General features: G+C 48.8%; 1 protein-coding gene across 2 annotated transcripts in view; it reads right to left on the reverse strand.

The window, feature by feature from the left end:
- The window catches only part of LOC138567368 (uncharacterized), a 963,890-nt gene extending 949,428 nt beyond the window's left edge, over positions 1-14,462 (reverse strand). The window contains exon 1 of one of the 2 annotated variants that reach the window (XM_069645508.1): positions 14,299-14,462. The gene's annotated coding sequence lies outside the window, so the exon portion shown is untranslated. The remainder of the gene's footprint in view (positions 1-14,298) is intronic. The other variant, XM_069645510.1, reaches the window with a different exon arrangement.
- Between the last annotated feature and the right edge of the window lie 783 nt (positions 14,463-15,245).

The raw sequence follows: 15,245 nt of genomic DNA on the forward strand, positions 1-15,245 counted from the left end.
TCCAATTTGGCTCCAATGGTTGCCCTTGCTATGGAGAGGCAGTTAGGTTTAGAGAGGTAGGGCTTGATGGCGTTTATAAGTTTGGTGGTGTGTGCGGATGCGGAAGTGATAGCGCTGACTTGTCTAGTCATAGATAGCGAAGAGTCAAGGTATACTCCCAGTGTCTTGACGGCTGTGGACACGGGGATGATGGAGTTGTCAATTGAGAAGTTGGTGTACAGTTTGTCCAGTTTGTCTAAGGTGTTCTGTTGACCTAGTATCAGGATTTCGGTCTTGTCACCATTAAGGCAGAGGCCATTAATTGCCATCCATGCCTTGATGATGGAGTAGATAGTGTGGAGTGCCTTTGCGTCTTTGTTGTATGAGCCTGAGAGGGGTAGAAGTACTTGTGTGTCGTCCGCGTAGTTCGTGTAGGTGATGCCGTATGAGTCAAGTTTGTCAAAGAGGGGCTTGGTGAACAAGTTATAGAGTGTGGGTGCAGTGCAGGAACCTTGAGGGACCCCGCAGTGGATTGTCGTCGGTGTGGCGTTAGCGATGTCCGAGAAGACTTTCATGGCCCTACCTTCGAGGAAGGAGGTGATCCAGGCGGCTGCTTCTTTGGAGAAGTTGGCTGAGTGCGTGAGGTGGGAGGTGAGAGTCTTGTGATCGACTAGATCAAACGCGGCTGAGAGATCTAGAAGAAGCAGAAGAGCCGGTTTGCCTTTGTCCATGATTTGGGTGATCTGGCTCTTCAGATCTACCAGGGCTGTTTCTGTGCCATGTCCTTTCCGGAAGCCCGATTGCCTCGTCCCGAGGATGGAGTGGGTTTCCAGAAAGTGTTGGATTTGGCAGTGTGCGGCTTTGTCCAGTAATTTCAGCAAGAATGGCACAGTGGTTATTGGTCTATAGTTGTTGGGTTGTGAGGGGTCAAGAGTTGGTTTTTTTAGGAGAGGCCGGACCCAAGCCTCTTTGAGGTTGGCTGGGATGATGCCTGTTTTAAAGGACGCATTGATAAATGCCGTGAGGAGCGGCGCAAGGCAGTCTGCGCAGTCTTTGACTAGTTTAGGTGGGCAAATGTCGCCTTTGCATGGGGAGGGTTTGAGGTTTGTTAGAAGGTTAATAACTTCTGTTTCAGTGACATCTCTGAAGGAGAGGTCAGGTATGGTGGGCTTGGAGGAAGGGGGTGGGGTGTTAGTCGGTATGGTTCCTGTCTGGTGAGGAAGTGCTTTGCAGTGGTCTTTGATTTTCTTTTGGAGAAGGTCAATTTTGTGAAGCATGGCAGCTTGAATGCTGGTACACCAAGCTTCATCTTTGATTATTTCATCTGGAGTGTTAGGGGGGGAGATGAGCTCGTTAAAGATTGCGAAAATCTCTTTGGAGTGTGACTTGGCATTGGTGATACGAGTGTTGAAGGCGTTGGCTTTGGCAATGGTGATAGCTCTCTTGTATTGGTGGGAGATTAAATTGAATATGTTTTTGGTATTGGTGCAGGGGTCAGATTGCCAGTTTTTTAGTGCTGCTCTTTTGTGGGATCGCATTGAGTGCAGTTCTTCAGTAAACCAGGAGTTGGAGTGTAAGGATTTCTTTTCTTTTTTCCATTCAAGTGGCGCTATTACATTGATGGCTTTGGTGAGGACATCTTTATATATGTCTGCTAGGATGTTGGGGTCGCTAGCGAATGGGGGGGCTAACACTGGGGTATTGAGGTATGGGCGTAGGTTCTCCTCTGTGAGTTTCTTTGAGCTTCTGACTTGGGCAGCGCTGGCAGGGGTCAGAGTCTTAAGGTTTTTGGTGATAGGAATAGAGAACTCTATGCAGTTGTGGTCAGTCCAAGGCAGTGAGGAGTTGGAGGTGATAGAGGAGAGGCAGTTATGGTCTGCGATCCAGTCAAGTATGCGGCCTTTGATGTGAGTAGGACTTTCTACTTTTTGGATGAAGCCCAGGTCATTGAGTTCCTTGGTGAGAGTGGCTGCAGATTTGTCCTTGGGATCATTAAATCCGAGGTTGAGGTCCCCTAGTAGAATGGTTTTGGTGGAGCTTTTGATGTTGTTGCTAAGGATGTGTAGGATGTTGTCCTGGGAGTCTGGGGAATTGCCTGGGGGGCGGTATAGTAGGTGAATGTTGATGGTGCTGTTGGGTGACAATGTGAGTTTGGCCGATAAGAGGTCAGAGTTGTTGGTTGAAGGGTGACTGATAGGTCGGAGCTGTAGGTTCTCTTTGTAGATGAGGGCTACTCCGCCTCCTATTCGATCTGGCCTATCTTGTCTGAGTATGGAGAAGCCCGGTGGTAGTGCAAGTGTAACGGCAGGGCCTGATGCTTCATGTAACCATGTTTCGGTGATGGCTAACAGGTCAATGTTATTACTGGTTATAATGTCATGGATATCAGACGCATGAGCTGGGAGTGATCGGACATTGAGGAGTGCACATTTGATGTGAGGTGTGTGATGTTTGCTTGTGGAGGTGTGAGTGATGGTCGTGTCTGGTATGTTCTGTGAAGTGGTATTGCAGGGTGTGGCTAGGTTAGTGGGTGGTGGACTGTGGGTGTGTGGGTATTCCGTGCGGGGGCAGCGTGTGGAGGTGGTGCGGGAACTCAGCCTATAGTTTCTGAGTTCCGTGGGAATGGCTAGTGTGCTAAGTTCTGGGGTCTGTGTGCGCGCTCTAAGTCTTTCTAGTCTGTGCAGAGTTACTACACAGGGTGTACAATCTGTCATGGCAGGTGTGATATCCTTAATAGCGAAATGCTTGTGGTAGAAGAGTGGGCTGGGTGGTGTGTGGATGAGGGGATGGATGGGAGGATAAAGTTTGAGAGTAGTGAGTGTGGAGAGGAGGGTGAGCAGCGTGGTGGCGGCAGCGGTGAGCTTGCAGGACGCTATGGGCATGATTGTGTACTTGGTGGTGCTGTGAGCGGGGGGACTCAACACAACTTCAAAGGTGGTCTGTAAGCGACCATAGGGCACAACACAACTTCAAAGGTGGTCTGTAAGCGACCATAGGGCACAACACAACTTCAAAGGTGGTCTGTAGGCGACCATAGGGCACAACACAACTTCAAAGGTGGTCTGTAGGCGACCGTAGGGCACAGCACAACTTCAGAGGTGGTCTGTAGGCGACCATAGGGCACAACACAACTTCAAAGGTGGTCTGTAGGCGACTGTAGGGCACAACACAACTTCAAAGGTGGTCTGTAGGCGACCATAGGGCACAACACAACTTCAAAGGTGGTCTGTAGGCGACCATAGGGCACAACACAACTTCAAAGGTGGTCTGTAGGCGACCATAGGGCACAACACAACTTCAAAGGTGGTCTGTAGGCGACCATAGGGCACAGCACAACTTCAAAGGTGGTCTGTAGGCGACCATAGGGCACAACACAACTTCAAAGGTGGTCTGTAGGCGACCAAAGGGCACAACACAACTTCAAAGGAGGTCTGTAGGCGACTGTAGGGCACAACACAACTTCAAAAGTGGTCTGTAGGCGACCATAGGGCACAACACAACTTCAAAGGTGGTCTGTAGGCGACTGTAGGGCACAACACAACTTCAAAGGTGGTCTGTAGGCGACCATGGGGCACAACACCATGCACAGCATGAGCCAGACCCGTATGACGATCAAAAAGCACAGCATCGGACAGTGGGTGGCTGAGCTTGGCCATAGGGCATAACAAGTGATATGGGTAACAGGAGAGCACTATAGTAACTAGTATAGATTAGCAATTGAAAAGCTAGTGACAGTACTCACGTTGATTATGTCCTAGTATGAAATTGATCATCCACGTTAATCCAGGAACGAATGTAACCTTAATGAGGAGAATGTGTGTGATCTTAGAGGTCCAACGGTGACAGTAGCTCCCCGGAGCGAACAGGGGCAAACAGGGCAGACGGCCTTATGTTGGCCTTGGGTGGCCGCCGGCTTCCGCCTGCCGGCGGATGTGTGGCCTTAAGGGCTGCCTACACAGCGTTGCTAGGCAACGAGCAACGCCCAGCCTCACTTTCGGGCCGCATCGCGCCCGACATTTTGTATCGGGAAAAATGTCGGCGCGAGCGGATCGAGGGCTCTGGAGGCGCAGGGGGCTCCTGTGATGCGGTGGGGTGCCGATGGCAAGATGCTGCAGATCCTTAGAGGGGATCCGCGCCGCCTCCGTCGAGTCGAGGTCTCCGCTGCGGTCCTGGACGGTGGTGGGGGGCTCCTGCCCTCTCCACGGCGATGGTCCTGGACGGTGGTGGGGGGCTCCTGCCCTTTCCACAGCGATGGGGGTCTGAGGGGGCCAAACGGGCAGACGGCCTTATGTTGGCCTTGGGTGGCCGCCGGCTTCCGCCTGCCGGCGGATGTGTGGCCTTAAGGGCTGCCTACACAGCGTTGCTAGGCAACGAGCAACGCCCAGCCTCACTTTCGGGCCGCATCGCGCCCGACATTTTGTATCGGGAAAAATGTCGGCGCGAGCGGATCGAGGGCTCTGGAGGCGCAGGGGGCTCCTGTGATGCGGTGGGGTGCCGAAGGCAAGATGCTGCAGATCCTTAGAGGGGATCCGCGCCGCCTCCGTCGAGTCGAGGTCTCCGCTGCGGTCCTGGACGGTGGTGGGGGGCTCCTGCCCTCTCCAAGGCGATGGTCCTGGACGGTGGTGGGGGGCTCCTGCCCTTTCCACAGCGATGGGGGTCTGAGGGGGCCAAACGGGCAGACGGCCTTATGTTGGCCTTGGGTGGCCGCCGGCTTCCGCCTGCCGGCGGATGTGTGGCCTTAAGGGCTGCCTACACAGCGTTGCTAGGCAACGAGCAACGCCCAGCCTCACTTTCGGGCCGCATCGCGCCCGACATTTTGTATCGGGAAAAATGTCGGCGCGAGCGGATCGAGGGCTCTGGAGGCGCAGGGGGCTCCTGTGATGCGGTGGGGTGCCGATGGCAAGATGCTGCAGATCCTTAGAGGGGATCCGCGCCGCCTCCGTCGAGTCGAGGTCTCCGCTGCGGTCCTGGACGGTGGTGGGGGGCTCCTGCCCTCTCCACGGCGATGGTCCTGGACGGTGGTGGGGGGCTCCTGCCCTTTCCACAGCGATGGGGGTATAATGTCTTGCTTTTTTCCTTTTAGGTATGAAAAGGTATTTTGGAGTTGTCATGCAGTTTGAAGATGAGCATGGGCCGGTAGGTGAAAGCGCGGTGTTCACGATGCTGTCCGGTGAGTAATGCGGGATGCAAGGCGCTGTTTCGCCTTTTATATTGCTAACCTGTGTCTTTTCTCTCCTTGCAGATTGCGATGTTCCTCGCCGAGCGCCGTAATGTTCCAGCAATGATACTGACCAGGAGATGACTACCCAGGTAAGAATTGTGTGGCTTTCTTCATTCGGAAGGAAACGTGAGTAAACGCTTACTAATGCTGTCTTTCTTTCTCCTCTTTCCAAGTTATGGTATTCCAGGATGCATGCAGTGCCGGATGATGGAGTTCGTACCTTCGGGTGAGTGGAACTGAAGTCGGCGATGGATTGAAGACAGGATACTGTTCCAGGTAGGTTTCGTGGTGTTCTTTCTCTCTCTGCAGGTCCTTGGTTTCAGGTAAGCTGGCATCAAAGAACTGGACACGGTGAGCGTTACGCTGCCCACAGCAGAATAACGCAAAGCATGTTCTGCTGTTTGGGTGTGGTTTAAATAGTCTCAGGTAAAGTAGTCCAGGTAAAATAGTCCCAGGCCTGCAACACCCAAAGTAGTCCAGGTAAAGTAGTCCCAGGCCTGCCACACCCAAAAGAATAGGCTGCATAGCTCAGTTCCTTGTAACTGAGCTATGTGTGTGCCTCCATGTTAGCTGAAGCCCCCCAAGTAAATAGTCCCATTCTAATGTTGGTCTTCATGATGGTTATGAGCCTGGAGCCAAAGGCGCCAGGACTGACTCCAAGATGGTCTTGGATGAGGTTTTAAGGCCTTTGACCTGGCCCTAACTGGAAGGCTGACTTGCCAGTGAGGGCCAGGGGCACGGGTCATGACAATTAGGTAGTTGCAAATGCTGAGATGGAATTAAGCTTCTAGAAATCAATGCAGAATCTCCATGAATTATCGGGCATAGAAAAGAGAACTATTGGCGTAGGACCAAGGACTCTCAGAAGGTTCTATTAACCCTAGCCTTAGCATTGTATTGATTTCTTCTGATATAATCTTCCTTTGCACCTTGGGGATGCAATAGCACTTCAGGTTCAGTAACGGCACTGAGGTGTTTGAATGGAATGGAAGAAACCCTTCACCCTTCCTAGCTCTGCAGAGAAGACTGCAGGGAATTGAGCTAGCAGATCCCGAAGGTCCTGTGTTGCATCTGATTGATGTTGTGTGGAATTAGGCCAGAGGGATTTTTCACCTTCTATCAGAAGAGTCACCATGGTGATGGTACTCTGTTCTATGGAATTGGCCCTACAAACCATCAGCAGGTATAGTGATATGTCTGAGTTCTGTCACCTATCTGGCTGTGTGAGATTAGATAATTCAGAGGACCCTCCGTTCAATGACTCTATAAGGTTTGTACCACCTTGAAATAATTTTGTTCTCCGAGGTTGATAACAAAACCAATACTTGATCGCCTATGGAGCAGGACGAGGCCAAGGTGGATAGATCGTAGTGCCCCTTTTGGTGTTTCTTGCCTCATGTGAGATGGCTATTAACTATCTACTTAATGGCCTTCATGTGAGACTTTAACCGTGTAGCTGATTGAGATATTGGTAGTGTTGGGAAGGAACCAGGGTCCTCCCACACCCCCAAGCGCTTTAGAGTTAGGCAAGACATATTTTAGGTGCTACAATAGATTAGGGAAGGAGGGGCACTGGGAAGGTTCTCTTATGCAAATATAATCACATACACAGACAAGGGCAAGCGCTGAAAAGGGGCAGTTAGTTTAAATATTAAGCACATGTAATTATTAGTTGAATAGATTTGTAATGTCAGACCCTATGCATTTGTAAAATCTTAGTGCGGTAGTTGCAAACTCTCTCCCGAAAGAATGCAGCCAGTACTAAATTTGGACTACATGCTCCACAGTGTTTGCAGAACACGAAGTGACTCACCAGCTGTCCACTGCCTGTCAAGAGCGCATGCAGGCTCACATGGGATTTTACATGCTCGGTGCACAAAATGCAGGATGGGACAGATTATAAAAATAAATGTGTAAAACTACAGGGCCCAGATAACATTAGCAGGAGGAGTGAAGTGTGGATAGAATTACTGAAAATTGCGTATACCATTTTTTTTTTAGGTTTTCCTGGGGCTAGGCCTCAAGGTTTGTAAACGTCTGCAGAGCTGTAGTGTGTTTCTATGTAAGGTAGCAAATGTAGAGCAGCATGTTCTGACAGAAAATGCTGACAATGAAGAAAGGAAAGCTTTGGAGCATCCCTTGTATGGAAGAAGGATGGATTGGGATGGAGCCATAGCCTGTATCAAGTGACGTCACTACAGCAAGACTGGACTATATAAACTGCTGCCTGGCACCAGTTTGGCAGGAGAAAGGAATGGATGAGGGCAGCAGCAGACCAATCAGGCAGCAGAGTCCTTTACTACCATCCTCATTTTTGTAAGATTAAACTTGTTATCTTTACAAGATAGACTCTTGGCCTTACTTCCCTAGAGGGGTGTATTTATTCTGGTGTGAGTATAATTAGGGACGCCCTTATAATCAGGGCCACCTCTACAGTAGGGAAGCCTCTTCTCTTTCCTCCCAGGTATCTCTTAACATGTTCAGAACGTCCCACGGCTCCTGCCCATAGAGGAGTTCAAATGGGTAATACTCTAAGGAGGATTGCAGGGTTTTTCGTACAGCGAACAAGGCGCATGATATCATGAAATCCCAGTTCTTAGTGTCTGTCTCCTCAAACTTCTTCAGTATGCATTTTAGGGTTTGTTTCTAACGCTCCACCAACCCATCTGTCTGTGGGTGGTATATGGCAGCCCTAACTATTTTAATATTCAGTATTTCATTGGCTTCATTTCTCTTATTTTCTTTATAAGATAGGATTTTCCTTTAGTGCAGATTTATGGTTTAAATATTCTTTTCCGTTCGGCACTTCATTAAGGTATAAGGTTGCAAGGTAAGTAAATTTGTTGTCCTTGTTCAATTTGTTACCTATTGTAATCTGTCTTTATAATTGTCCTTTATATGTGCCCGGAGTTCGGAGACCTTCAACAACGTACTTTCATTCACACGACCACTCTGATACAAAATATCCTCATGCGTAGCATCAAACACTTGCATACCGGGTTTCTGTTTGTCTTGGAAACGCATTGGTTGCTTTGATGCGAGTTCCTGCACCGCAGAGCTTCCGGCCTTCAGGTCTTTGCTTTAGGGCTCCATCTCATGCCCCTCGGCACTCCTGGGTCAGCTTCTGACCCCAGGAGAAAAAGCTCCTTCAGCAATAGAAAAAGGGGCAGCCTTCCAGTACAGCTCCCCTTTCACGCTTCTGTTGGTTCCACAGAGCCCAAGCTCCCAGGCCACTCGTCCCTGAACCATAAGCGTGATGCATATGGACAGCTCCTCGCTGTTCTTCTTGGCCTGTCTGCTGCTGCGAATTCAATGCCACTGCTCCTGTCACCATTCCCTATCTTACACTCATTTGGTGGGGCTTTTTATACACCTGCAGCTCTTTAACAGGCTGCAGGTGCGAGTTCACAACTAGCCCTGCCTGACCATCATTAAGGGGACATGCCTGATCTCTACTGCTCTCAGCAGGCCTCTTCTTCATCCTAGTACCTAAATGATGAAAGCAACTAGTCTTCACTGCTCTTAGTTGCCTCTTCCTCGTCTCAGTATTTTTTGTAGTCATGTATGAAGAATGCAGGGGAGTTGATTTGTAATACCCCAAAAATATGGGGGATGGATTGGTTTGGTCATTATTAGGAAAAGGGGGTACCATGCCTCTCCCAAGGGTATCCCTCTCACAGTCCTCACAGGCCCGCCACCCAGGAGATCCTCCCGTGCTTGCCCACCCCCAGGGTCGGGATCCAAAAGCGATGGCCTTTCCCTGGCCACCTGTGCAGAGGATCCATGGGGAATAGGAGTGAGAACACCCTCAGGTTTCTCACACTGCACTGTTATGGTTAGTGGAGGGTCACCAATGCACAGTGGTTTCTCAAATCAGGACCATGGTTATTGTATAGTGAAGTTTTGTACAAGCATATATTCATGACTAGGATGATAGACCTGTACTGTTTGCTTATGAACTACAAAAAGTATAGAGTGCAAATTGTGTGTTTAAATCTGTCAATATGATTGTTTACAGTTGTGCTCCCGAAGAAGGGGATAGTGTCCCCGAAACACATTGAGCAGTTGACTTTGAAAAATAAAGAAGCCTCACCAGTTGTATATGAATCTCATCTAATGATTACATGTCCTAAATATATCAAGTTGCGTGTATAAAATTGTTTTTGAAATTGTGATTCTAGCTGTATTTACAGCATTAAGGTGTGCCGGGGACGAGAGTGCCCTGTTCTTAGACACCATTTGCTGGTTTCTGTATTTACTCGACTCTGTGTGAGGGTTGTGGTACCTCTCCTGCACCAAAGTTTCCTTAACATTTCTATGAATGAGTTTGGATTTATTTGTTGTGCACTGTTACACAGAAATGTCAGACACTGGTTAATTCCAGAGACAGCCTACAAAAGACTATGGGCCTCATTACGAGTTTGGAGGCAACCATGCCCTTAACAAGGGCACGGCTGCTTCCAAACTCGGGTCTGGGTCCGCTGAATGGGGAAATACCGGGCCATTCCGACTTTGGAGGGCCCGGTATTTCCTCCTTCAGGGAACCCGGACCCAGACCTTCCCCATTCCCATTCGAGCCCCCATAGGGCTCAATGGGAATGGGGAGGGAGCTAACAACGGGCCCGTTAATAATGGGCCCGTGTTAGCTCCCTGGTCCCCTCGCGGGACCCACAATGGACGTCTGGTCTGACCAGACGTCCAGAATGGGTCCCTCAAGGGAACCTCGTAATAGGGCGGAATGGGATTAATGGCGCCGGCACCATTACCGGTGACGTTAAATCCATTCCGCCCGCCTCGTAATGAGGCCCTATATGTCAAACACTAGCAGAGAACTGACTCATGGGTGGCATGGGAGAAGACCAAGAGCCTGTTGTAGAATTATTTCTCAAAGATTGACAGAGACCCCACCTATAGACAGAGAGAGGATGTAGAGCCTGTAGAAGACACAGACCTCTGGCCCAATGACATCTGGGCCTCGTCACTGGGCCCGCTACCTATTCCGGTCCATGTGGTAAAAAAAGTAGGTATCAAAATTGCATCATCTCTCTCAGCATGCAAAGCTCAGGATGCTGAGGAAAATGTGTCCATATATTCCATCCGAACTTTGGAGTCTGGTAGTCCCGGCATCCAAGTCAGGGACCTTTGATTACTGTAACGCTGCTACACTACTCACCCAGCCTAAGTTCTTAAAAAAGGGTTTACAAATGGTACAGAACTCCGCCTTTACCTGGTACTTCTGGGCCTGCACTGGCTGCCAGTTGCAGCTAGAATTACATTTAAGACCATGGGGCCTCATTCCGAGTGTGGCGGTGTGGAAATAAGGGTGCCGGTGGCACCGTACTGGCCCCCTTTCTGGACCGCCACACTGCATTTCTGCCTTCCTGGGCCGTTGCGCCTGGCAGGTCTGATTTGCTGGGCGCAACGGCCCCGGTAGACAGGGTTGTCACCAAAGCACTGGCACCGTTTGCTTCCCATTCTTGGACTCCACGGGAATGGGAACGTACACTTTCCACCGCCTGACATCCCAGGACGCCGGGACTTGTGTCATGAATACTCCTTCTTGGAGCTTCTAGAACCGATGGAAGGGCTGCCATAGATTGTTCCATCACGCTAGCTTCCGAACGTTATGACCGCTCGAGTCTTTTTCCTTTCTGCTGTCTACCATGCTACTTAACCATTAGCCCCCGGCAACTCCCTCGCGTTGCAACTTTTGTTTACACTGCTTGTGAGTACTTTTCCTTGGCGCTTGCTATTGCCTTCTTCTGCTACCTTGACATCTCCCACAGCGGTACTGTTCTTTTGTTTACACTCTGCCTGGGAACAGCTCCTCTTTCTGTTCAGTCCCTTAACTGTGCCACTCTCCTTTGCTGTCTCCTTGCCTTCTTCCTGCAGTCAGCTGCAGTCAGCTTAAGCCTGTTATTTACTTGTTCCTGTCTATATTTAATTATCTACGTACCAGTTCCTCACTGTCTTCTTACTGCTGTTACTCTGGACACTTACTAACTTGCAGTCTGGCCATAATACCATCAGGAGACCATCGCCTTCTGGGTTTTGTCAGGCTTTTTGGCTTTTTGCCCGATTTCGGGCTGTGTCCGGAGGTAGCGCCATTCTTTCCTCTTTGTGTATACCATAGGAAATTCTGGCGACCTCTCAGAACAGACCCTATCTCTTCGAAAAGAAGGGAAACCCCCTGCGGCGCTCCAAGGGCACCACTACATAGGATTCCAATCATTCTAACTCAGCCCCCTCCTCAGGTGAGAGAGAAGGGGAATCAGTCAAACAAAGTGATAATCTTGACAGTCTTGATAACTTGAAATGTCCCGGTGGCACCGGATCTCAGGCGGCAGAACAGTGTTACGAGTTCGGCGACAACCCGCCTGTAGAACTGGCGGGTTACCGCCGAACTCATAATGAGGCCCCATGTGTCTTGTAGATGGGGCCTATTATGGCTTTGGTACATGGTACCCTCGTGAGAAACTCATTAGGCATGCCCTTTTGCGGATCCTTTGCTAGGCTAATCATCTACTTCTATGGGTTCCTCGATTTTCAAAAGCTACCATTGGGGGGCATGCTTTTTCAGTTGCAGCTCCTGTCTTGTGGAACGCTCTTCCCCTGACTTTGTGTGCCACTGATGATAACCTGGCCTTTCAAAAAGCACCACAACATATCTTTTTAGCTAAGTCTCTCTGTTGCTTCTCTGTTTATCTCTCTCTGGGAATTACTTCTCTGCTGGCTTTGGATTCTATAGCACCACAATACCCTTGGCTCATAGTTGCGATTAACAAATTTGTCTGGCCTAACATAACATGAGGTCCAGATCCCGTAGGGGTGAGAAAATTAAGCCTGCTAGGGCTATATTTTAGACCCTAGCAGAGACCGAAAACAGAGGAGAAGAGAAAGCCAATGCCCTGCTAAGGGATCTATCTCAGGCACTGGTGAAGATGAGACCATGGGGAGGATAAAAGGCCAACAGCCTAGTGAGGGCTGTATCTCAGACATTGGCAGAGACCAGACCTAGGGTAAAAGAGAAGACTAAATTTCTGCTGAGGGTTATGTATCACACAATGGCAGAAACAGACCTATAGGAGTAGAGAAGATCAAGAGCCTGCAGATGGCTATATCTCGGACACTGGCTGGGTCCAGAGCCAGGAGGGGTGAAAAAAGAAACCTGCTCAGGGCATATCTCAAATGCTAGCAGAGACCAGAAACAGAAACAGCAAAAGCCAAGAGCCTGCAGAACAATGTATCTCAGACATTGGAAGAGACCAAACACCGAAAATGGTGAGGAAACCAAAGAGCCCTTTGAGGGCTACCTTCCAGGGAGGAGACCAAATGGTAAGAGAGACGAGGGGAGACCATGGCTCAGGAGAGTGACCACTGGCTGGTGGGTTTAAATAACAGAGCTTGACAAAAACACTAAGCAAGGGGGAAGAAATTGTTTCTGGTTGGCATGTATAAAAGGTATTAACATCAGCGCAGGGGGGCAAAAGACAGCTAGACAGTGCAAACATGAGCCACAGCCATACCGTAAAGCTAGGGGGAGAAATACTTGCTGGCAGGCTTCAGCCAACAAGGGCAATCTGTGATTAAAGGGTGATAAGATCTGAACAGAGCTATATTGTAAAGCAAAGGGGCAGAAATACTTGCTAGTAGGAGTGTGTAAAAGATATTAAGAACAGTACAGAAGGAAAACCCATGGCTAGAGGATGATAGAACCTGAGCCAGATCCATACCCTAATACAAAGAGGGAGAAGAACTTGCCGTTAGCCAAACATACCCTCCAGATGTAGACACCCAAGAAGACGTTTCCCTGAGTATATGCTGTGAACATGGTCAGCACAACAATTCTGTTTGAAGGAATCTATGGGGGAATATTACAACTGATACAATCTGAACAAAGTATCCACTTTGAATAAAGTAAATAGAAAGCCAAAAAAATAGCTTTTGAACAAAGAAAACAGAACGCTGTCAAAAGTAGTGATACAATGGCACTGACCAGGTACTATAGTCCCTGAGGAAGAGCACATGTAAGTACATGAATTTGCATATGAAGGTCAAAACAATAATGAAAGGACAGAACAATTGATAAACTTCCTCCGGGTGTCCCGATTAGAATTGGAGGAGCAGTTACCTTCCTGCATACAACATTAGTCATTGAACAAATCCTCATACATTTATGACTCAGCTTGTAGCTGTTTCTTTCCAAAACGTTATTGTTTGTAAAAGTTGTCTGTTGAATATATTTTGTGATTCAGCTAGTGTCATGTCTATGTTCTTATTTTAAATAGATCAGCCATTGTATTGTCCATGTACCAGCTTGCAACAAGGATCAAAAAGGGTTGACTTGGTACGGGGTCTTCAATTCAATGCTACACCAAGCACATAGACATTACCAGACACCAACGGGCATCGATCTTCTAGGGCTAGCCCACTTATGTAAGTATGCCTTACTTACTAAGGACTGTACTGCAGCACATAGATGACCTGAAAATCTTGCTACATGCAGCCATTTTCGTCTATTTCACTCGGGCTTGCAAAGTGCACCAATCTATTTGTTCTTTGCTCAGATAATAATAGTAGCACTGCGCCTTCCACACTTGCATTTTTCACACTCTTTATATCCTTTGATCAAATAATAAGATCTTTGTCTGTCCAAGGCCTCCATCATGTGATGTTAATCTGCATATGGGTGTGCTGGTGACGCTGCACAGGAAAGGTCTTTGCTGGTATCCTGAGGTTTAGAATTCCCAGCCTTATAGCCAGAGTTGAAAGATGTTCCCATTGCAGACAAGCATAGTGTCAACAGCAAGATATTAAGATCCCTTTAAGTGTTTCAATTAAAGACAACATAGCGTCTGTGACCGCTGGACTGGACTGCTTTCATTCCAGAGCGCCATTGTTCATGTTCCAGAATGAACCAGATGACTACAGAACACAGAGTTCTACTGTAGAACTCTGTGCTACAGAATCATACAAGCCATTGTTATGAGGGGGATGACACCATCAAGGAAAGGCCAAATGTGGGAAGGCCTGATAGGACAACCCACTGCAGTGGGAAGGCTCATGGATAAGAAATATGCAAATAAAAACCACTGTACCTTTAGCGCATTGTACTTGCAAGATGGGGTACCTTCTGTCTCCAAAGGGACCACTGTCTCAGATAGGCCAACATCAAATACATCAGAACTGAATTTCAACTCTACAAAGGAAATGGGCCAGACAAACACAACTCCTCCCCTTCATCTCTCAGGTGCTGTGACCTAATCCATGACAACCTTCCCCTTGTTTCCTAGCATATAGTCGTCATGACAACATCTGTCTCTGGCTGCTTAGGGCCTCCATCCCCCTTAGGTCACAGGATACCCAGCTGATGATCGCTGCTTTGATGGAAAAATGGTATCATATCAGAGACCAATAGGAGACTGTGGATACAAAGGTTAATGTTAGATGGTGGGCCAGATGTTTTAAGGGGGTGGTTATGTCACATTCTATGGAGAGTATGAGTGAGTGCAAACAAAATGGACACCATTGCTCTACCAGTGATACTTAACTTCCCTGGGGTAGCTAGCCCCTCCTCTCCGTCTACAGGCCATGAGGGGCATGCTGTGGGCTGGATTCGAGACAGTATTCCAACATGCTGGCAGCAAGATTAAGAAGACCCGACTATCATAAAGGCCAAACAAGTGACTCCAGGTGCCAATTTCGGTGGTGTATACTTCTTTCTGATGGACACAAACGGTTCGAGTTCTCCCAGGAATGTCATATATTGTTTACACTGACCGGGCACAGAGAAAAGTGTAGAGGGATTACGAGGTTGGAGGTAGCCTTGCCGGTTTTACCGTCAAGTCTACCTCAAAACTCGCATCCGGGTTCGGCACCCGCGAATGGGCAATTACCGGGCTATTCCGGCCCAGCCCTTTCGCGGGTGCTGGGCCCCGTACATCCCCATTCCCTTTTGAGCCCTATGGGAATGGGGAGGGTGGTAGCTCCGGTACCGTTAATAACGGTACGGGGGCTACCATCATGTTCTGCTCACGGGTGCCGA

Source organism: Ambystoma mexicanum, chromosome 2p, assembly GCF_040938575.1.
Source record: "Ambystoma mexicanum isolate Mex_15411 chromosome 2p, UKY_AmexF1_1, whole genome shotgun sequence".
In the NCBI taxonomy this organism is placed as follows: Eukaryota; Metazoa; Chordata; class Amphibia; order Caudata; family Ambystomatidae; genus Ambystoma; species Ambystoma mexicanum.